Here is a 22,241-nt window from a genome sequence, read left to right as displayed (position 1 = left end):
GTTCTTCCATAATGTCCTGGCCAATATTTATCTTTCAACAATCATCAAGCAAAACAGATTACATGATTATGTTGCTGTCTGTGGGAGCTTGCTGTGTACAAATCAGCTTCCATGTTTCCTCCATTATACCTACATAATACAGGCACCTCAGCACCTGTAACACACTCTAGACCTTTCAGGATGCTGAATCATGAATGATGCTACACAAATGCAACATCTTCCTATCATGTCAGCTGTAAAGCCAATAGCTCTAGATACATAAAAGCAGAAATGTTCTCTGGGTCTGGCAGCATCTTTGGGCAGAACACCTTTGGTGAGGAAAATGTTGTCTTGCCTGAAAATCTTTTGCCTGAATGAATGTAGCTCCAAGAAACTTGACACCATCCAGGACAAAGCAGTCCACTTGATTGGCACCACATCTAATAGCATCCACTCCCTCCTTCACCAACCACTCAGTAACAGCAGTGTGTACGATCTATAAATGCACTGCAGGAATTCACCAAAGATCCTTAGATTGTACCTTCCAAACCCATGACTACTTCCATCTAGAAGGACAATGGAACACCACCCCCTGCAAGTTTCCCTCCAAGCCACTCATCATCCTGCTTTGGAAATATATCGCTGTTCCTTCAGTGTCACTGGGTCAAAAACCTGGAATCCCCTCCCTAAGGGCATTGTGGGTCACCCTACAACACATGGACTGCAGCGGTTCAAGAAGACAGCTCATCACTACCTTCTCAAAGGGCAATTAGGGACGGGCAATTAACGCTGGTCCAGCAAGTGATGCCCACATCCCATAAAAAGAATTTTACAACAGTCATCAACTTGAAATGTTCATTCTGTTAGACCTGCTGTGTCTCTAGCTTGGTATATATTTTCATTTTCTGAACAGAAGTAACCCCCACTTTAAACCTCTCCATGGTGGGGGGGGGCTGGGGGGGTGTCAAGAAAGCACCTTACCACCAGGGGTAGAGTCAAAGGATGTACAACACGGAAACAGACCCTTCGGTCCAACTCGTCCATGCCGACCAGATATTTAAATTAATCTAGTCCCACTTGGCCCATATCCCTCTAAATCCTTCCTATTCATATACCCATCCAGATGCCCTTTAAATGTTGTAATTGTACCAGCTTCTACCACTTCCTCTGGTAGCACATCCCATACATGCACCACCCTTTGTGTAAAAAAGTTGCCCCTTAGATCCCTTTTAAATCTTTCCCCTCTCACCTTAAACCTGTGTCCTCAAGTTCTGGACTCTCCCTCCTTAGGGAAAAAAACCTTGTCTATTTACCCTATCTATATCCCCTCATGATTTTATAAACCTCTATAAGGTCACCCCTCAGCCTCTGACACTCCAGGGAAAACAGCCCCAGCTTATTATGACCTCTTTAAAGTTTCACAACATCCTTCCTATAGGAGACCAGAATTGCACACAACATTCCAAAAGCAGCTTAACTAATGTCCTGTACAGCTACAACATAACCTCCCAACTCCTATACTCAATGCTCTGACGAATAAAAGAAAGCATACCAAACTCCTTCTTCATTATCCTTTTTACCTGTGACTTCACTTTCGAGAAACTATGAACCTGCACTCCAAGGTCTTTTTGTTCAGCAACACTCCCCAGGACCTTACCATTACATGTATAAGTGCTACCCTGATTTGCCTTTCCAAAATGTTAGGGACAGGCCCAGGACTGGTGATGTTCAACATTCCCTGAATGAATAAAGGAAAGAGATCATTGGGAGTCATGGTGGCTTAGGGCAGCACTGTGGTTAGCACTACTGTCTTACAGCGCCAGGGACTCTGGATTGATTCCACCCTTGGGTGACTTGTGTGGAGTTTGCATATTCTCCCCATGTCTGCGTGGGTTTCCTCCAGGTGCTCCAGTTTCCTCCCACAGTCCAAAGATGTGCAGGTCAGGTGAATGAGCTGTGCTAAATTGCCCGTAGTGTCCAGGGATAGGTGGGTTAATGATGGGAAATGTGGGTTACAGGGGGTGGGATGCTCTTCGGAGAGTTGATGTGGATTCGATCAGTCGAATGCCTGCTTCCACACTGTAGGGATTCCATCTTTGCATTCCTTACTGTTCCACTGTATCTCGGTACATGTAACAAAAATAAATCTGATCACAATCACAGCAAAGGGAAGATATGCAAACCAGGGTGGTCTACCCTCATCCTGCTTCAATCTGCTGGCATGCTGGAGAGGTACTCAGCAAGTTGGATATCCTTTTATCGCGCGGAAACCAGTGGGGCTCACCTGAGGCTATTTTTGGATCGTCCTCCGCGTCACCGGAGGCTCCGTGCGCGTCAGCCAGCATTCCGTCGCCCAGCCATTGGCCCGGTTCCCAGACGGGGTGCCACCTACAGGCCGGGAGGCAGACCAATAGGAGCGCCCCCCACCCCGACCTACAAACTTTCCTCCCTCCCTCCCCTCTACTTCCCGGACCGAATGGATAGTTCATTACAGTGCAATTGACAAGAGTAATTCCCAGAAGCCGGGGAGGGAGGCTGCAGAAAGGGACTTAGGGTCTTCAGCAACTCAGGCAGGTGCTTCCAACCTGCTTCTTTGGCTGGGCAAGCGAAATCATCAGCTGGGAGTTTGTTTTTTTCCCTCTTTGTTTTCCAAATCTATTTCTATGCATCGTTTTTGATCTGGACTTTTTTTTAACAAAGCAAAAGATATACCACACGTTTTTAACCATCAGGTATGTATTGCAAGTAATAGCTTATTGCTTTCTTTAGGAAAAACGTGTTATGAATTACATGGCGGGAACATAAATCAGTTTTTTTTTACACTCCAAGACAATGATTTATTTTGATTTACTCTGTTTTGCTCTGGACGTACTTTTTTTTTGCAAACGTAATCCTCAAAATATTGCAAGTTAAACATGTATGAAGACAGCATTTCAAAGTTCTGTGTGTGGCACTTAGGAGGAACTTGCTGAGGTTTTGTAGCTGCCTGCGCTTGTGTACAGAATACGGTTCAATTGCAGGAAGCTGGAATTCAGCTGTTGCTTTAGAAGTAATGGTGAGGCTAACCGGCCAACTGTAACATCTGTGAAGGTCGTGCAAACTGTGCTGGGGAGAGAAAGGGTTTGCAGGACAGCGTTAAGTGGAATTACAGTGCAAGAAATCGGGTCAACGAGGACAGTAACGCCGACTGTTACTCGGGGCTCGTTGCTGCAGGAGTAACGCAAACTGTCACACTCTATAGTAGTTGCATTCAATTGCTGGGGCAAGGCTGGTTTATCCCGGTGCCGACTCCCCAGGCTTTAACCGGGTAGGGAACAACTTCACTGTTGATGCATTTAAAACTTGTGGCATTGTTAGAAAAGCAAGATTAAGCCCACAAATCTAAACTGCAGAAATCATAACTTTGAATCTTTGGTAAAGTGGTTTCCAGAATAGCTGTGGGACTGGCCAGTAGATGTGCCAGAGGTTCAACAGTGCTTTTATTTTGTGACTCCGTCTCTTTTTTTAAAGAGCAATGTTTCTTCCTGGCTGTTTCTGCTGAGATAGCTCACACTACATTAGCAGTTCCTCGGGTGTGAGCTCAGGCGGATGAGTGCAGCTGGCTGTGTAAGCATAAGGGCCGTTTAACAGCATCAGACAGTCCTCCCTCGGGATCCAAACACCCAAGAATACCACAGGAGTGACAACCCTGACTGGTCTTCCTCCTTCCCTCAGGGATGGGACTAATTCTGCCCGCCTGACTTCCACTAACTCAGTACCGACCAGGGATTTGTTGTGGAGCAGTGGTAGTGAGTCTACCTCTGAGCTAGGAGACCTGGGTTTAAGTCCCATTTGCTGGAGAGGTGTATAATAAGATCCCAGAACAGGTCAATTCGCGGAAAAATCTCGACGAGGGATTCATTTGCTCTGTCCAGTATCACAGCATTAATTTTGAACATTTTGCTCACCTTGAACTATATTTCCAATTCCGGTGTGGAAATAAGAGGAAACAGTGAAATAATTCCGGTGGAGTGCCACAAGGATCGGTGCTGGGTCTACAACTTTTCGTAATTTAAATAAATGATTTAGATGGAATGGGTATATGAATAGGAAGGGTTTGGAGGGATATGGGCTGGGTGCTGGCAGGTGGGACTAGATTGGGTTGGGATATCTGGTCGGCATGGACGGGTTGGACGAAGGGTCTGTTTCCGTGCTGTACATTTCTATGACTCTATGTGAGCATAAGAGGTATAGTTAGTTAAGTTTACAGATGACACCAAAATTGGAGGTGTAGTGGGCAGCGAAGAAGGTTACCTCAGATTACAACAGGATCTTGATCAGATGGGCCAATGGGCTGAGGAGTGGCAGATGGAGTTGAATTTAGATAAATGCAAGATGCTGCATTTTGGGAAAGCAAATCTTAGCAGGACTTATACACTTAATGGTAAGGTCCTGGGGAGTGTTGCTGAACAAAGGGACCTTGGAGTGCAGGTTCATAGCTCCTTGAAAGTACAGTCACAGGTAGATAGGATAGTGAAGAAGGCGTTTGGCATGCTTTCCTTTATTGGTCAGAGTATTGAGTACAGGAGTTGGGAGGTCATGTTGTGGCTGTACAGGACATTGGTTAGGCTACTGTTGGAATATTGCGTGCAATTCTGATCTCTTTCCTATCGGAAGGATGTTGTGAAACTTGAAAGGATTCAGAAAAGATTTACAAGGTTGTTGCCAGGGTTGGAGGATTTGAGCTATAGGGAGAGGCTGAACAGGCTGGGGCTGTTTTCCCTGGAGCGTCAGAGGCTGAGGGGTGACCTTATAGAGGTTTATAAAATCATGAGGGGCATAGATACGGTAAATAGACAAGGTTTTTTCCCCCTGGGATGGGGGAGTCCAGAACTAGAGGGCATAGGTTTAGGGTGAGAGGGGAAAGTTATGAAAGAGACCTAAAGGGGCAACTTTTTCACACAGAGGGTGGTGCGTGTGTTTAATGGGCTGTCAGAGGAAGTGGTGAAGACTGGTACAATTACAAGATTTAAAAGGTATCAGGATGGGTATATGAATAGGAAGGATTTGGAGGGATATGGGCTGGGTGCTGGAAGGTGGGACTAGGTTGGGTTGGGATATCTGGTCGGCATGGACCGAAGGGTCTGTTTCCTTGCTCTACATCTCTATGACTCTAATTGTAATTGCAACATTGCATTAAATCAGTTCATACATTCTGTATTAGTTGAGACAGTAGGTAAACAAATATTTTATTTAGGTTAGCGGATGTGACTGTGGGGGAAGTTTGTTACTCCGACTGGTATAAATACTTACAAGTAAAAAAAAGGACATTTCTCCTTATCTCGCCTTTTATACAAAATACAAGTATCCATAAGCCAAATAAGTGCGAAAGTGAATATTTGTAATAACATTTCCGAACAAGTTGATTAGAAAAATTGCTTAAATGGGAAAAAATAAAATCCGGGGTATGCGGTACGCAGAATGCCAGATGAAACAAGTGTAAATCTAATGCAGATTAGCAAGTGTCTTTTAAGTGAATAATTTGATATCCATTGCCACTTTGATCATGCCTACATGCAAAAGTGACATTTATTCTGATGAGTTTTCCTGACGTGATCGAGTCATTTAAAAATAAGAGGCGCCTCCTACAGAGTGTACTTGCGGTAGGATTTACTGCAAAACTCATCAGGTTAGGAAGAAAAATGCAAGAGACTTACTATATCTCCAGAACAGGTGGGATTTGAGAATCCACCACTGCGCCACAAGAAGCTCCTATGCTAAAAATAGTTGTAATTCAACATTATTAAGTTGTGCAGACTGTCCACGAAGGCTGGCAAGTGGGTTGGAATTGCTGCAAGTTGCCGCCGTCAAACAACTGGCGCGTCCGATCTTTTCAAGCCTGAAAGGAAAACCCCGAGATGGCCCGCTCCCGCCAGACACCCCCCCCCCCCCAAGAGAACCGTGGTGAGCTGCGGGCGGCCTCACCTTGCTTCCCCCCCCCCCCCCACAATCCGTGCCGCGTCCCAAACAGGAACCGCCAATTGCTAAATGGAAGCGGCCACTGTAAGGGAGGGGGTGGGGGCTTCCGTTCGAGGTTTGATCTCGCGCATCCTCTTGTTCCCGCTGGCAGCTTTTGCTGGACGACGGCTGTCCCTTGCCCCTCCAATGCCCGACAGCAGCTTCGAGAGTTTTTTTTTAAAAATCACCTCCTCTGCCGCTTCGGGCTCGATTTGAAAGAAAAGAAAGCAAGAAATCAAGAAAACACATAATGGGAGTGCATATCGGGGATGCTTCACCTCGACCCAAAATGGTGCACCACCTCAAAAACTATGGTTTACTTCTGTGTTTTTATCTCTAACCTTGCCACAAAATGCCTCAGAAAATTTTCAAGGGCAGTAGTGATATTGTCACAGAGGCTTCATGCTGTTTGGAAGGAGGTCCAAATCCCAATTCAGCTCCTGTTCAATGCAAGGAGGGGATTTGTGACCAGTGGGCACTGCAGGGGTTGGGCTCAGTTATCTCCCTCAAAAGGATATTTTGATTCAAATTGGTAAGTTTCCCTTTGGGTTTTGTTATAGTGTGCCTAAGAGATTGTCAATTCTAATTTTGTTCAATTTGATCAACTTTTTATCTTAAAATAGAAAGAGGTCTGAAAGAGGGGAAAGAGCTGAAAAGCTGGTCAGTCAAAATGATTTGGGTGGCGGGAACTATCACAGTTAGGTTTGAATTTGAAAGTGAGAGAGCTCTTCATCGGTCTGAAGGGTAGTAAGGACAAGCCAGGGAACTATAGACCGGTGAGTCTGACGTCGCTGGTGGGCAAGTTGTTGGAGGGAATCCTGAGGGACAGGATGTACATGTATTTGGAAAGACAAGGACTGATTAGGGATGGTCAACATGGCTTTGTGCATGGGAAATCATGTCTCACAAACTTGATTGAGTTTTTTGAAGAAGTAACAAAGAGGATTGATGAGGGCAGGGTGGTAGATGTGATCCATATGGACTTCACTAAGGTGTTTGACAGGGTTCCCCATGGGAGACTGATTAGCAAGGTTAGATCTCATGGAGTACAGGGAGAACTAGCCATTTGGATACAGAACTGGCTCAAAGGTAGAAGACAGAGGGTGGTGGTGGAAGGTTGTTTTTCAGACTGGAGGCCTGTGACCAGTGGAGTGGCACAAGGATCGGTGCTGGGCCCACTACTATTTGTCATTTACATAAATGACTTGGATGCGAGCATGAGAGGTACAGTTAGTAAGTTTGCAGATGACACCAAAATTGGAGGTATAGTGCACAGCAAAGAAGGTTACCTCAGATTACAACAGGATCTGGACCAGATGGGCCAATGGGCCAAGAAGTGGCAGATGGAGTTTAATTCAGATAAATGCGAGGTGTTGCATTTTGGGAAAGCAAATCTTAGCAGGACTTATACACTTAATGGTAAGGTCCTAGGGAGTGTTGCTGAACAAAGAGATTTTGGAGTGCAGGTTCATAGCTCCTTGAAAGTGGAATTCAGGTATAGGATAGTGAAGAAGGCAATTGGTATGCTTGCTTTTATTGGTCAGAGTATTGAGTACAGGAGTTGGGAGGTCATGTTGCGGCTGTACAGGTCATTGGTTAGGCCACTGTTGGAATATTGTGTGCAATTCTGGTCTCCTTCCTATTGGAAAGATGTTGTGAAACTTGAAAGGGTTCAGAAAAGATTTACAAGGATGTTGCCAGGGTTGGAGGATTTGAGCTTTTGGGAGAGGCTGAACAGGCGAGGGCTGGAGCGTCGGAGGCTGAGGGGTGACCTTATAGAGGTTTACAAAACTATGAGGGGCATGGATAGGATAAATAGACAAATCTTTTCCTTGGGGTGGGGAGTCCAGAACTAAAGGGCATAGGTTTAGGGTGAGAGGGGAAAGATATAAAAGGGACCTAAGGGGCAACTTTTTCACACAGAGGGTGGTACGTGTATGGAATGAGCTACCAGAGGAAGTGATGGAGGCTGGTACAATTGCAACATTTAAAAGGCATTTGGACAGGTATATGAATAGGAAAGGTTTTGAAGGATATGGGCCGGGTGCTGGCAGGTGGGACTAGATTGGGTTGGGATATCTGGCTGGCATGGATGGGTTGGACCGAAGGGTCTGTTTCCATGCTGTACATCTCTATGACTCTCTGACTCTGTCTCCATCATGGTGTGGGCAGAAAATATAAATGGACTCCAATGTAGAGGATTCTTGTCATGGAATTCCTACAGTGTGGATGCAGGCTATTCAGCTCATCACCAATCCTCTGAAGAGCATCCCACCCAATCCTGGGGATCTTCCATGTCTAACCCACTTAAGCCTGCACATCCCTCGACACTATGAGACAATTTAGTATGGCCAATCCACACTAACCTACACATCCCTGGGCATTATGGGACAATTTTTAGCATGGCCAATCCACCCTAACCTACACTATGAGCAATTTAGCATGACCAATCCGCCCTAACCTACACATCCCTGGACACTATGGGCAGTTTTGCATGGGAGGAAACTGAAGCATCCAGGGGAAACCACACTGATACAGAGAATGTGCAAACTCCGTGTAGACATTTACCAGAGGGTGGAATCAAACCTGGATCCCTGGTGCTATGAGGCAGCAGTGCTAACCACTGAGGCAACATGCTGCCTCACATATGAAGGTATTATAAAATGATTTATTGTGACTTATTATTGTCACAAACCGAAGTGTTGTTTTGCATGCTATACAGACAGATCGTAGCATGCAAAGTGCATCAGGGCAGCAGAACAGAGTGCAGAATACAGTGCTAGAGCCACAGAGACGGTGCCTAGCGAAAGAGAGATCAACATTAACATTGGCTTGTACAAATCCACCTCACCCTCTCACCACACCAGGCCCTTACTAACATTGATGGCCAACCTGTTGTGGAGAACGTCAGATGTGGAAGGTGGACTTGAGCTGAGAATTGTAGTGAATTATTGGAGCAAGTTTGGCTACTGCGCATGTTCAACATGCCGCAGGAGAGATGGGCAGGGGGCACAAAATGTAATCAGATTTTACTGACTGTTAAATGGGATTTAGCTATATTGATGCTGAAAATGTGTTGCTGGAAAAGCGCAGCAGGTCAGGCAGCATCCAGGGAACAGGAGAATCGACGTTTCGGGCATAAGCCCTTTTTCAGCATTCCTGAAGAAGGGCTTATGCCCGAAACATCGATTCTCCTGTTCCCTGGATGCTGCCTGACCTGCTGCGCTTTTCCAGCAACACATTTTCAGCGATTCCTGAAGAAGGGCTTATGCCCGAAACGTCGATTCTCCTGTTCCCTGGATGCTGCCTGACCTGCTGCGCTTTTCCAGCAACACATTTTCAGCTCTGATCTCCAGCATCTGCAGACCTCACTTTCTCCTTTAGCTGTATTGATGCCAATGAAACAGGACAATGAGCAGACATAAAAGAGGTGATTACTCCAATTGTGCCTACTTCATGGTTTTCCAATTACACCCCCCCCCCCCCTCACAATTTGCTGTTGTTGATGAGTCACAGCCAGAACACTAAAATCCTGATAAAGCCATCCATTAAGGTACTTCTCTTGCTTTTGTTAACTGCTGTATTGATTTCTTGCAGAACCAACAGGTTTTTAATTTGAATTAAACGAAATACAAACCTGGATTAAGCAAGTTTTGGCTGAGGTGAAAGAAGCCAAGAGCAAAAAGTGAAAAGTGATCAGCTGCCCTCAGTACACCCCAGCTACAGAAGGGAGTTTTGTGTCATGGTTCTTTCTTAACATGGTTCTGTTGATCAGCTCAATTTTAACATGCTTCGTCAATGTCTATGAGATCAGTGGAACCAAATGGAGATGGGCTGATTTTAATTGCTCTGTGCCTTCAATTGCAGAAGCCTTGAACTCTGGGACTCCCTCCCTCAACTTCTCTGCCTCTCCACCTAAAACCCCTACAGTCTAGAAGCCAGTCATTTGGCCCATTGAGTCCACACTGACCCACCCAGACTTACCCCAGCCCTGCATCCCATGGCTAATCCACCCAGCCCAGGCAACCTTGGATACTATGTGCAGTTTAGCATGGCCAATCCACCTAACCTGCATAAAATCCGAAAGAACTGTGGATGCTGTAAATCTGAGAGCAAAATAGAAATTGCTGAAAAAGCTCAGTAGCTTTTGTCTGGCAGCGTCTGTGGAGAGAAATCAGAGTTAATGTTTCGGGTTGAGTGGCTCTTCATCACAGTTGCTACCAGACCTACTTAGCTTTTCCAGCACTTTCCAATTTTGCACCTAACCTGCACAGCTTTGGACTGAGAGGAAGCCAGATCATCTGGAGGAAATCCAAGCAGACACAGGGAGAATGTGCGAACTCCACACAGGCAGTCACCCGAGGGTTGAATCAAATCTGGATCCCTGGCACTGTGAAGCAGCAGTGCTAACCACTGAGCCACCGTGCCACCTAGCTCTACTCCTTATAACAATCTTTGAGATTTGGAAAGTGCTAGAGAAGGGCTCATGCTCGAAACGTCGATTCTCCTGCTCCTTGGATGCTCCTTCTCCTGCTGCACTTTTCCAGCAACACATTTTCAGCAAAGGGCTAGAGAAGGCAGATATGGAGGAGATCTGCCTCTTTAACCAACTATTTGGTCCCTTTGCTTAAAATGCTGTCTTATGTGTGATTTCATGTCAAATTTTGTCTGATAATCGCTACTGTGAGATGTTTTACTGTGTGAAGGGCGCTATGTGTAAGCAAGTTACTGTTATTGAAGTAACTATAACTTTTTAGGGAACCCAACAATGAGATTCTAATGTTGATTTTACTTTGTTATTATAATATAAATGATTTATATTGAAACTGAGCTGTGTCACATTAGTGTTTCATTGTTGTACGCCAGTACTTTAAGTAGTTCTGGTACTGGAAGTTTAAAGCAAAAACAGAAAGTAATCAGCAAGTCTGGCAGCACCTGGAGAGAAACACAAGTTAATGCTTCAAGTCGATGAAGGGTTCCAGTAAACAGCCAGTGACCCTGAAGTGTTAACTCTGTTTCTTTCTTCACGAATGCAGCCAGACCTGCCAAGTATTTGCAGCATTTTCTGTTTTCAATTGACCTTAAATTGCACTGTTACATTTTCATGGTGCGTTTCATCTCTGGTCTACGAAGCATTTCACCCTGAATATAGTTCAGTAGGTTTTACAGCTGAATTTCCAGTGTCCACGTTATTCTTCCTGCATTTACAGCTGAATTGCTTGAAGTGGGACAGACTCAGTATCTCTGTCCATTTTTAGCTGACCCAGGTGTGTCTTATTGACGATGCCCCTAGGTGCCGAAAGTATTCCACGGTCTTATGATATATTATACTCAGGACAGGATGTGATGATGCTTTTTTCTGACCTATTTTTGTACAGACTGGTAGGTGTTAGTTTGTCATTGATAACACCCAGGTTGCTGTTGACTCGACTTTAACCACAAGTATCTCAACACCCAGTTTACTAAGCAATGAATATGTCTCTTTGAAGTAAACTGACAAGGAGTCACTGAGTTATCGAATAAAATATCAGGCAAAACTGCCACATTCTCAGAGGGGTGGAAGCTCTGAAAGTAAGAGACAAAATCATGCAACAAGGGAGACTTGTGAACAGCTTTCCACGTTTTTAGGTTTCCATGTTTTACAACAAAAGTGTGAGGAGTTGCTGGAGAAGATATCAAAAACAATTGAGACAAGGTACAAGAACAGTTCTGCCGGCCAGGAAAGACTGAGCAGGCTGTAGAAGACTGAAGAGCAACCTTATAACAACCTTTTGAGATTTGGAAAGGGTTAGAGAAGGCAGATATGGAGGAAATGTTTCCAGTTGTGGGAGCTGGGAAGGGGTGTCCAGAGCTGAGAGACATTAATATAAGATGGCCATTATTGAGTCCAGTAGGGAATTCAGGTGGAATATCTTCATGTGAAAAATAGTTAAAATATGGAACTCATTCCCCTCAACATTGCCTTGTGGCAATAGCATAGATGCATTTGAGGGGGAAGATGGATGAACATGTGGGAGAAAGCAGGAGCAGGATATTTTGATAGCATTAGATCAGATGAGGTGTTGCTGTGGGGGCTGAATGGCCTGTTCCTATGATGTGGAATATCGGCTCTTTCTAATTCTGGTTCAATATAGAAGGGAACTATTTAGCTCCTCTCCAGTCCAGCTACATGTGAGTTCACGACCAAGGCTAATGTCCTGCTGCACCACTGGGTGCAACCCTTCATTTTGAATTGTGCCAAATTCCTGTGCCATACATAAGCCTTCCCTTTCCTCCTGAAAGTTGATGGCCCTTACTGGACTATGGTTTCCTGAGTTCTGGGACATTCCTCATGGATGAGCATAGGTATCAAAAAAGGATACATCACCATGATATTGCACCACAAGAGCCGTCACAGCAGTGTTACAATTGACATTGTCCACACACACATGGATTTTCCAGCTGTTTGGATTCTCAGCCAAAAGCAGAAATCCTGATTTTGGGGGTTTTCCACCCTCATTCATTGCCCAGTCTAATTGTCATGGAACTGACTCTAAGCCATCTTGACCTCCACCCATGCATCCCCTGGACTGAGATCAGTCCAGATGCTCAGGCTAGGGCTGTGGACATCTCTGGCCTGTAACTTAAGGAGCTTTTTAAAAAAGAAAACAGTGTTGAGATACCAAGTCACACTTTGGTAATAAAGAGAGGAGGGGTATGCCACATGTTGTAAAAGTGCTACCGTGACTCTTTCAAACCACATTAAAGTTGCATTTGGTACATTTTGAGGTCAATTAAAGGTAATTGTTTTATTCATTCATGGGATGTGGGCACCTCTGGCTAGGCCAGCATTTATTGCCCATCCCTAATTACCCAGTTAAGAATCAATCGCATTGCTGTGGCTCTGGAGTCACATAGAACATAGAACATAGAAGAATACAGCGCAGTACAGGCCCTTCGGCCCTCGATGTTGCGCCGATCCAAGCCCACCTAACCTACACTAGCCCACTATCCTCCATATGCCTATCCAATGCCCGCTTAAATGCCCATAATGAGGGAGAGTCCACCACTGCTACTGGCAGGGCATTCCATGAACTCACGACTCGCTGAGTAAAGAACCTACCCCTAACATCTGTCCTATACCTACCCCCCCTTAATTTAAAGCTATGCCCCCTTGTAATACACGACTCCATACGTGGAAAAAGATTCTCACTGTCGACCCTATCTAAACCCCTAATCATCTTATACACCTCTATCAAGTCACCCCTAAACCTTCTTTTCTCCAATGAAAACAACCCCAAGTGCCTCAGCCTTTCCTCATACGATCTTTCTACCATACCAGGCAACATCCTGGTAAACCTCCTCTGCACCCGTTCCAGTGCCTCCACATCCTTCCTATAGTATGGCGACCAAAACTGCACACAATACTCCAGATGTGGCCGCACCAGAGTCCTATACAACTGCAACATGACCTCAGTACTCCGGAACCTCTACCAATAAAAGCCAGTACGCCATATGCCTTCTTCACCGCACTATTTACCTGGGTGGCAACTTTCAAAGATTTGTGTACATGGACACCAAGATCCCTCTGCTCATCCACACTACCAAGTATCCAACCGTTAGCCCAGTACCCCATCTTTTTATTACACTTACCAAAGTGAATCACCTCACACTTAGCTACATTGAACTCCATTTGCCACCTTTCTGCCCAGTTCTGCAGCTTATCTATATCCCGCTGTAACCTGCCACATCCTTCCTCACTGTCTACAACTCCTCCGACTTTCGTATCATCCGCAAACTTACTCACCCAACCTTCTAACCCCTCCTCCAGGTCATTTATAAAAATGACAAACAGCAATGGTCCCAAAACAGATCCTTGCGGAACACCACTAGTGACGGCACTCTAAGATGAACATTTGCTATCAATTACTACCCTCTGTCTTCTTCCAGCCAGCCAACTCCTAATCCAAACCTCCAACTCACCCTCAATGCCATACCTCCGTATTTTTTGCAGTAGTCTACCATGGGGAACCTTATCAAATGCCTTACTAAAATCCATATACACCACATCTACTGCTTTCCCCTCGTCCACCTCCTTAGTCACCTTCTCAAAGAATTCAATAAGGTTTGTGAGGCACGACCTGCCCTTCACAAAACCATGCTGACTATCCTTGATCACATTATTCCTATCCAGATGTTCATAAATCCTATCCCTTACAATTCTCTCTAAGATATTTCCCACAACAGAAGTGAGACTCACCGGCCTATAGTTACTAGGGTTATCCCTACTCCCCTTCTTGAACAAGGGAACCACATTTGCTAGCCTCCAATCTTCTGGCACTACTCCTGTAGACAACGAGGACATAAAAATCAAGGCCAATGGCTCTGCAATCTCTTCCCTTGCTTCCCAGAGAATCCTAGGATAAATGCCATCAGGCCCAGGGGACGTATCTATTTTCACCCTTTCCAGAATTTCCAACACCTCTTCTCTACATACCTCAAAGCCATCCATTCTACTTAATTGTGACTCAGTACTCACATTGACAACAATGTCCTGTTCCTGATTGAATACTGACGAAAAGTATTCATTCAGTGTCTCCCCAATCTCTTCAGCCTCCACACGCAACTTCCCACTACTATCCTTGACATGTTTGTTTATTTATTGTTACATGTACCTAAGTACAGTGAAAAGCTTTGTTTATGTCGGCCAGACCAGGTAAGAATGGCAGTTTCCTTCCCTGAAAGACGTTAGTGAGCCAGATGGGTTTTTCCTGACAATGGATTCATGGTCATCACTAGACTCTTAATTCCAAATGTTTTTTCTATTGAACTCAAATTCCACCATCTGCTGTGGTGGGATTCAAACCCAGGCTCCCCAGAATATGACCTGGGTCCCTGGGTTAATATTCCAGCACTAAACCATTGCCTCCCCCAGAGAGTTTTTAGACTGTAAATGCTCCTCCCCCAGGGCCAATACACCAGCAGAAACAATTAGTCCCCTTTTCAAAATCATCTTTAAAAGATTGTTTGGCACCCATAACAGAATCTCACAGGCCCAATACTTGAACCATCCTCATTGCATAATCTTGAGTGACAAGAGGGATTTCCATTTCTTAATTGTCCTTTTTTCTTGACAGTACCAATCCCTTTGCCACCACCACCCCTAACCCATCCCACAACCCATTTATAGAATGGAAGCTAAAAATCTACAGGTTCGAAATCTGCTCAAAACTCTTTGCCACTTTAGCCATGAGTCAGAACAGTTTAGGGCTAACTGACCCTTGGCTAACTGGGCTTATGTAGGACCAGCCCAGAATTCAGCAAACTCCTCTGCCTGACTGTGTCCTTTTGCTCTGTACAGCCCTCCTGGTGAACTTTGCGGCTGTGCCTAAGGTAATGAATCTGTAACTGGCACAACATGCTGATATGTATGAGGATCAGCTGGAGTGTAGCTTTCCTGGCTCAGAGTTGGAAGGCCCTGGGTTTGAGTCACACTCCAGGAATAAAGTGTTATGAAGGAATGTAGCAAACCAATGAATATTAAGTGACAGTCCTTAGCCTGGATACAGCGGGAAGATCAAGCCACCTGCAAAACCCAAAAAGATTTGGATAAGAGGGCTGAGGTGGTCGACCAGCATTTTAGTGACCCCTCCCCACCTACATAACCTAGGCCAAGCCAAAAAGCAAATGAACCAGCCATTGGTGTACATGCTGAAAAAAAAAACGGCACACAGTTACATTGCACCTTTAACATAATATAAGAAACAGGAGCAGGAGTAGGCCATCTGGCCCACCAAGCCTGCTCTGCCATTCAATAAGATCATGGCTGATCTTTTCATGGACTCAGCTCCACTTACTTGCCCATTAACTACTACCCTTAATTCCTCTACTGTTTAAAAATCTATCTTTGCCTTAAAATCATTCAGCCGAGTAGTCTCAACTGCTTCATTGGGCAGGGAATGGGTCACAGATTCAAAACCCTTTGGGTGAAGAAGTTCCTCCTAAATGCAGTCTTAAATCTGTTCCCCCTTAATATGAGGCTATGCCCCCTAGTTCTAGTTTCACCCACCAGTGGAAACAACCCCCCCCCCTTGTCTTATCTACTCCCTATATAATGAACATAATCACAATTATCACGCAAGGTTTTACACATAAGGAAATGTTAGGGCAACTAACCAAAGGGTAGGCCAAACAGGTCCATTTTCAACAGTGTCTTAAAGGAGGAGAGAGCCGGGGAATTTACAGAAGGAGCTCGAAGCTTGAACACAGCTGAAAATATGGCAGCTTATGGAGCAGTGATTAAAATCAGAGCTGCATACGAGGCCAGAATTGGAGGAATGCAGAGTTACACAAGTCATCTCTCTTCATTAAAGATCTAGAACATTCTCTGTAAGTGTCTATAGAACATTTATTTATGAGCTTCAGCCAAGGTTGGTGAGTAAAGGACATCTGAATGTGCTTTAACTCTTTTCAGTCCTCTGGCTCAAATTAACATTGTTTTCTAACCCCTTTTACTGACATGGCTCCAGCCAGTCTCAGTGCAGGTTTTTTTACCCTTTCAGCTTGTTGTTGGCGTGGCGAGGAGTGACCTAGTAAAGGTAACTATGGTGATATTCAGTGGCAGATGTCACATTGGTCTGCATTCAAAGTGGGCTGGAAGTGTGGTACCATTTTCCAGACTCAACTCCAGCAGCGATTGTGGGAGCACGGAAAGACTTTGAGAAACTGCATTTGTAGTGTTGATAAGCAGGTTGGCACATAGTCTCGTTACATACACTGGTTTGTCTGTATTTACCACCTCCCTGCAATGAGGAGCTGACTCTTCCTGGTGACTGGTTCAGCTGACCTTCGGTTGACCACACCAATATCATATCCAGGTGGGCACTCCTCACAACGTGACTATTTGTGGGAAATTCAACAGTGGCGGGCATCGTGGCTCAGCATCGTCCCACCTTCAGCCAATATTCAGGTTGCCTTCAGCCACCAAGTGAGGGCAAAACTACCGATCTTATGCACAAGCCACCCAATTCAGAAATATTATTCTAGATTTGCATAAGTGTAGCTGCCCCCTCCTACCCTGTCGTTTTCCTTTGTAGTTTGTTTTCTCCTTACCTGAAGGAAAGGTCAGAGTCCGTTGAGACTACAACTGTGGAACTGGGTAAAGCTAAAGCAGAAGCCAGTTGATTGCAAGTGGAAGGGAAGGCTTAGGACAATATAAGTAGTCCCAGACTGGTGGCATTATTGCTGGGCTAGTTGTCTAAACTAGTAGGTTAATGGTTTAAATCCTGGTTTCACACCGCAGAAATGTGAAATTTGAATTTGGAATGTCTAGAGTTCAGAGTTAGCTTAATTGTAACGACTGATGATTTTTGTAAAACCCATCTGGTTCACTAATGCCCTTCAGGAAAGGAAATCTGCTGTCCTTGCCTTGTCTGGCCTTCCTGTGATTCCAGACCCTACAGGGATGTGTTTACTTCTTAACTGCCCCTGAAATGGTTATACAAACTATTCAGTTCAAGGGCAATTCGAGATGGACAGTGGATATTGGTCTAGCCAGTAGTGCCTACATCCTGTGAATGAATTGAAAAAAATGCTTTTTGAAGCTTTGGAAAATGAATGAACTACAGTGGAAAGCTTTCATTTCAACCCAGGGACAACACAAAGAAGAGAGGCAGTGATGTGACCATGGTGTAGTAAGACCCCATGTAAACAGCTTCATGATGAAAGCTGCAAACCAGTGGAAAAGGAGCATAGAATCCCTAACAAAAACAGAAGTTGCTGGAAAAGCTCAGCAGGTCTGGCAGCATCTGTGAAGAGAAATTGAAGTTAACGTTTCTGGTCCAGTGACCCTTCCTCAAAAGAGTGTAGAGCCCCTACAGTGTAGAAGCAGGCCATTCAGCCCAACAAGTCCACACTGACCCTCCAAAGAGCATCCCAACCAGACCCTATACCTGTAACCCCACATTTGTCATGGCCAATCCACCTAACATGGACACCTTTGGAGCTATAGGAGGAAACCCACACAGACACAAGAAGAATGTGCAAACTCCACACAAACAGTTGCACAAAGGTGGAATCAAATCCAGATCCCTGGCACTGGAAGGCAACCGTACTAACTACTGAGCCACCATGCTACCTTTTACATAATCAAGATCATTACTGGGGGAATGAGGCAGGGAGAGTGGGACTGACTGCATTGCTCTGCACAGAGCCCAGATGTACTTGATGTGGCCAAATAGGCTGTACTGCAAGTGACTGTGACTCAGAGTCAGAGTGACATATTCTAAGAAACCACAGTAAAAACCCACTCACTGCTAATGACTCCCTGCTGTTTCTGTCTATCTAGTAACTTGTTCGCTATTGAACGTTTCACTAAGCGCACAGTCCTTGCAGTCTGGCTTTTTTTAGATAGAAGAGATTTAGTATGTGTCAGTACAGGATGCCTACCTTTTATTTTGGAGGCCAGACTATTCACATCCCTTTGTACTCATCCAGGGTGATACTTTGGTTGTTGATGCTATAAAACATTAACTGTTTACTTTTCCTACTGCCCACAGGAGCCCCCTTCCCACCGAGTTACCTAAATCATCTCCATTTTTGGCTTTGTGTATTTTTGTTGAAAGTATCTTCCACTGAAGAAAGACATAATAGCCTTTGCGTTTGTGAAATGGAATAAAAACTTGCGCTGATCTACAAGAAAAAGGGGAAAAAAGTGCAGGAAATTGCAAGGATAATGGTGAGATCTTAAGGCTGCAAGGGGAACCAGATGGCGAACCTGTTGGCAGAATGTTTCTGGGGAGGTACTGACCATTGGTGCAGTGTTGGGTTCAACAAATGTGGTCTGCTGCCAGAATATTTACCACCAAGAGCTTCAGAGTTAAGCAGCGACTGAGGCACATGTGGCAAGTGCGCTAACAGTTGAGGTTACATTTCACAATGAATTCTGGGTCAAAGGTGAGGCTATTTCTGTTGTCAAACACCGTGGTAGAACCTGAAACATTTGGAGCAAACATGCCCCGTTAACCAGATACAGCTATATTTTTTTATTCATGTGGCTTTCAGATGGTGGCAGGGCCACACAATTAGGGAAATTCCCTGCCAAAATGTGTTTGCAAGAGCTCACCACCAGGTGGCCCTCCAGCAAAATGCATATAAATACCTGCCAAATCCCACTTTGTAATTCCAATGTGCCCATCCGTGAAGTAACTGAACTGATTTAATGACAGATTTCTTATGACTAACAGTTCTTTAATGTTTTGCTAAATATAGTCAAGCCACTCTTTCACTTCACTGGCAGGAGAAGAAGAGTCAAGAGTAGCTTTATTTGTCATTTCTACCATATACAACTGATACAGTAAAAACAAGACAGTGTTCCTCCAGGAATAAGGTGCTACATGGATAGCACAAACTACACGATCGGACACAAGGTGGCATAAAGTGCATAAGAAGTGCAAAACACACAAGACAGCACAGTGATTTCTGACACTTCAAGACAATAGGCACAGTGGTGTACAAATTACAGTGTAATAAAAGAATGATAATTAGTAAAATATTGTTCTAGCAGCAATTCAAAGTTGTGGCAAGAGTTTCAGGTGGAATAGAGTCTGATTATATAGTGTTAAGGAACCTGATGGCTTGGGGGAAGAAACTGTTGCACAGTCTGGCTGTGAGAGACCAAACACTCCGGTATCTTCTGCCAGATGGCAGGAGGGAGAAGAGTTTGAGTGAGGAGTGTGTGGGGTCTTCCACAATGCTCTTAGCCTTTCGGATGCAGCGTGTGGTCTAAGTGTCTGTAATGGAGGGAAGAGAGACCCCGATGGTCCTCTCAGCTGTATTCACTATCCATTGTAGGGAATTACAATCCAAGACAGTGCAATTCCAAAACCAGGCAGAGATGCTGCAGCTCAGGGTACTCTCAATAAACCCTCTGTAGAATGTGGTGAGGATGGGGGTGGGAGGTGGGCTTTCCTCAACCTACACAGAAAGTAGCGACACTGCTGGGCTTTCTTGTCGATGGAGCTGGTGTTGAGGGTCCAGATGAGATTCTCCGCCAGGTGGATGCCAAGAAATTTGGTGCTCTTCACGATCTCCATGGGGGAGCCATTGATGTCCAGTGGAGAATGGTCGCTTGGTGCCCTCCTGAAGTCAACAACCATCTCTTTCATCTTGTCCACATTCAGAGACCGTTTGATGGCTCTGCACCAGTCTGTTAGCCGTTGCAGCTCCTCTCTATATGCTGACTCATTGGTCGTGCTGATGAGACCCACTGCAGTCATATTATCAGCGAACTTGATGATGTGATTCGACCTGTGCGTTGCTGCACAGTTGTGTCTCAGCAGGGTGAGCAGCAGTGGACTGAGCACACAGCCCTGGGGGCCCTCGTGCTCAGTGTAATGGTGTTGGAGATGCTGTTCCCAATCCAGACTAACTGAGGTCTCCCAGTCAGGAAGTCCAGGATCCAGTTACAAAGGGTGGTATTTGGGCCCAGCAGACTCAGCTTTCCAACCAGGTGCTGAGGAACGATAGTGTTAAATGCAGAACTGAAGTCTATGAACAGTAGTCTGACATGGGGGTCCTTCTTCTCCAGGTGGGTGAGGGCCAGCTTGAGGGTGTTGGGAATGGCATCATCTGTTAAGCAGTTTGGACGAGATGTGAACTGCAGGGTCTTAATATTCCTCATCACAAGCCTCTCAAAACACTTCATGATGCTGGGTGTTAGCGCAATGGGGCGGTACTCGTTGAGACAGGACACTGGAGACTTCTTTGGCACGGAGACGATGACAGCGGCCTTGACGCATGTTGGAACTATGGCTCAGCTCAGGGAGATGTTGAAGATGCCTGTGAGAACATCCACCAGTATGTCAGAGCATCCTCTGAGCACTCTGTCAGGGTCCAGCAGCCTCACGTGGGTCAACTCTGCATAGAAGAAAGAAAAGCATATTTACGTGAAATATCTGTTTCTATCACTTAGTTGTTAAGATTTGCCTTTTTTTTGGTACATTTGTTTGCTGCAATTTGGGTCAATCACATTGCATTCAGTCCATGTCAGAGAGAGGGAGGGAGCTTGTTGCAAAAGATTGAGTCCATGCTCAATTAGGGTGTAGGAAAAGGGATGCCACATGTCAGATAGTGTGTAAAAAGAGTTTTTCTTTCCACAAAATCTGGTGGTCTCATTCTTTGCCTTTGCCAAGGCTCCTCTGCTTGCTACCCGCTGTATATTGGCACTCAAAATTTCGAAAAGGTAGACTTGGGAAGCCAACCCTTGGTCTGTCAGCTCGGGCAAGGGACTTGAGGTAGCAGAAAATAAGATTTGCAATGTGTATAATTCTCACTTCTGTACTCATGATTTGCATTTCAATTGTGCCTTGTCCCAGTATAAATATGTGGTGAAATAAGTTGAATTTAAAGTTGCATTAAGTAATGTATCAGTACAGTGACATATAGATCACATACAGACAGGGGGGTTAAGAAGGTGCTTAGCATATTTGCCATCATTACTCAGTCCTTTGAGTGTAGGAGTTGGGACATCATGTTGAGGTTATACAGGACATTGCTGAGAACTCTGTCCAGTTCTGGTCACCCTGTTCTCGGAAGGATATTATTAAGCTGAAGAGGGTTCATAAGATATTTACCAGGATTTGAAGGGAATGGAGGCTTTGAGTTAGAAGGAAAGGCAAGATAGGCTGGGACCTTTTTCACTGGAATGTAGGAGGCTGAGGGGTGACCTTATAGAGGTTTAAAAAATCATGAGGGTTATAGATAAGATGGATGACAGGTGTCTTTTCTCTCGGGTGGGGGATTTCAAGATTAATGGGCATATTTTTAAGATAATAGGAGAGAGATTTAAAAAAGACGTGAGGCAATTGTTTTACACAGTGTGATCCATATGTGGAATGAACTTCCTGAGGAAGGGGTGGATGTGGGTACAGTTACAATGTTTAAAAGATATTTGGTTAAGTACAGGAATAGGAAAGGTTTGGAGGGATATGGGCCAAATGCTGGCAGGTGGGACTAGTTTAGTTTTGGAACATGGTCGGCATGGACTGGTTGGACCAAAAGGTCTGTTTCTGTGCTGTATGACTCTATTCATATATTAGTGAGGGCAGTCGCCATTTTATTGCATGACAAATTTGGGAACAGCGATGAGAGAAATGATTGGCTAATCTTGTTTGTGGGATCAGTTGGTCAGGATGCCATCCCGGTCCCCCAGGGGATCATGGGATGTGAGGAGAGGCAGGAAAATTGAGTTAAGGCAGGTTAGGATAGTGTGATGGGCCTGGTCCTGT

The 22,241-nt window shown here is 44.9% G+C and overlaps 1 protein-coding gene and 1 long non-coding RNA gene across 3 annotated transcripts in view; one reads left to right on the top strand and one right to left on the bottom strand.

The window, feature by feature from the left end:
* The window catches only part of LOC122543400 (uncharacterized), a 54,489-nt gene extending 48,639 nt beyond the window's left edge, over positions 1-5,850 (bottom strand). For both annotated transcript variants that reach the window (XR_015755687.1, XR_006310013.2), the window contains exon 1: positions 5,676-5,850. This is a non-coding gene — a long non-coding RNA (uncharacterized LOC122543400). The remainder of the gene's footprint in view (positions 1-5,675) is intronic.
* The window catches only part of LOC122543399 (nuclear receptor subfamily 4 group A member 1-like), a 59,620-nt gene continuing 39,873 nt past the window's right edge, over positions 2,495-22,241 (top strand). The window contains exon 1 of the mRNA XM_043682099.2: positions 2,495-2,711. The gene's annotated coding sequence lies outside the window, so the exon portion shown is untranslated. The remainder of the gene's footprint in view (positions 2,712-22,241) is intronic.

Source organism: Chiloscyllium plagiosum, unplaced genomic scaffold (assembly GCF_037043375.1).
Source record: "Chiloscyllium plagiosum isolate Xiang-an unplaced genomic scaffold, Cpla_swu_hap1 HiC_scaffold_53X, whole genome shotgun sequence".
In the NCBI taxonomy this organism is placed as follows: Eukaryota; Metazoa; Chordata; class Chondrichthyes; order Orectolobiformes; family Hemiscylliidae; genus Chiloscyllium; species Chiloscyllium plagiosum.
The sequence above is the reverse complement of the archived record's forward strand: the minus strand, read 5'-3'. Positions and strand labels throughout refer to the sequence as shown.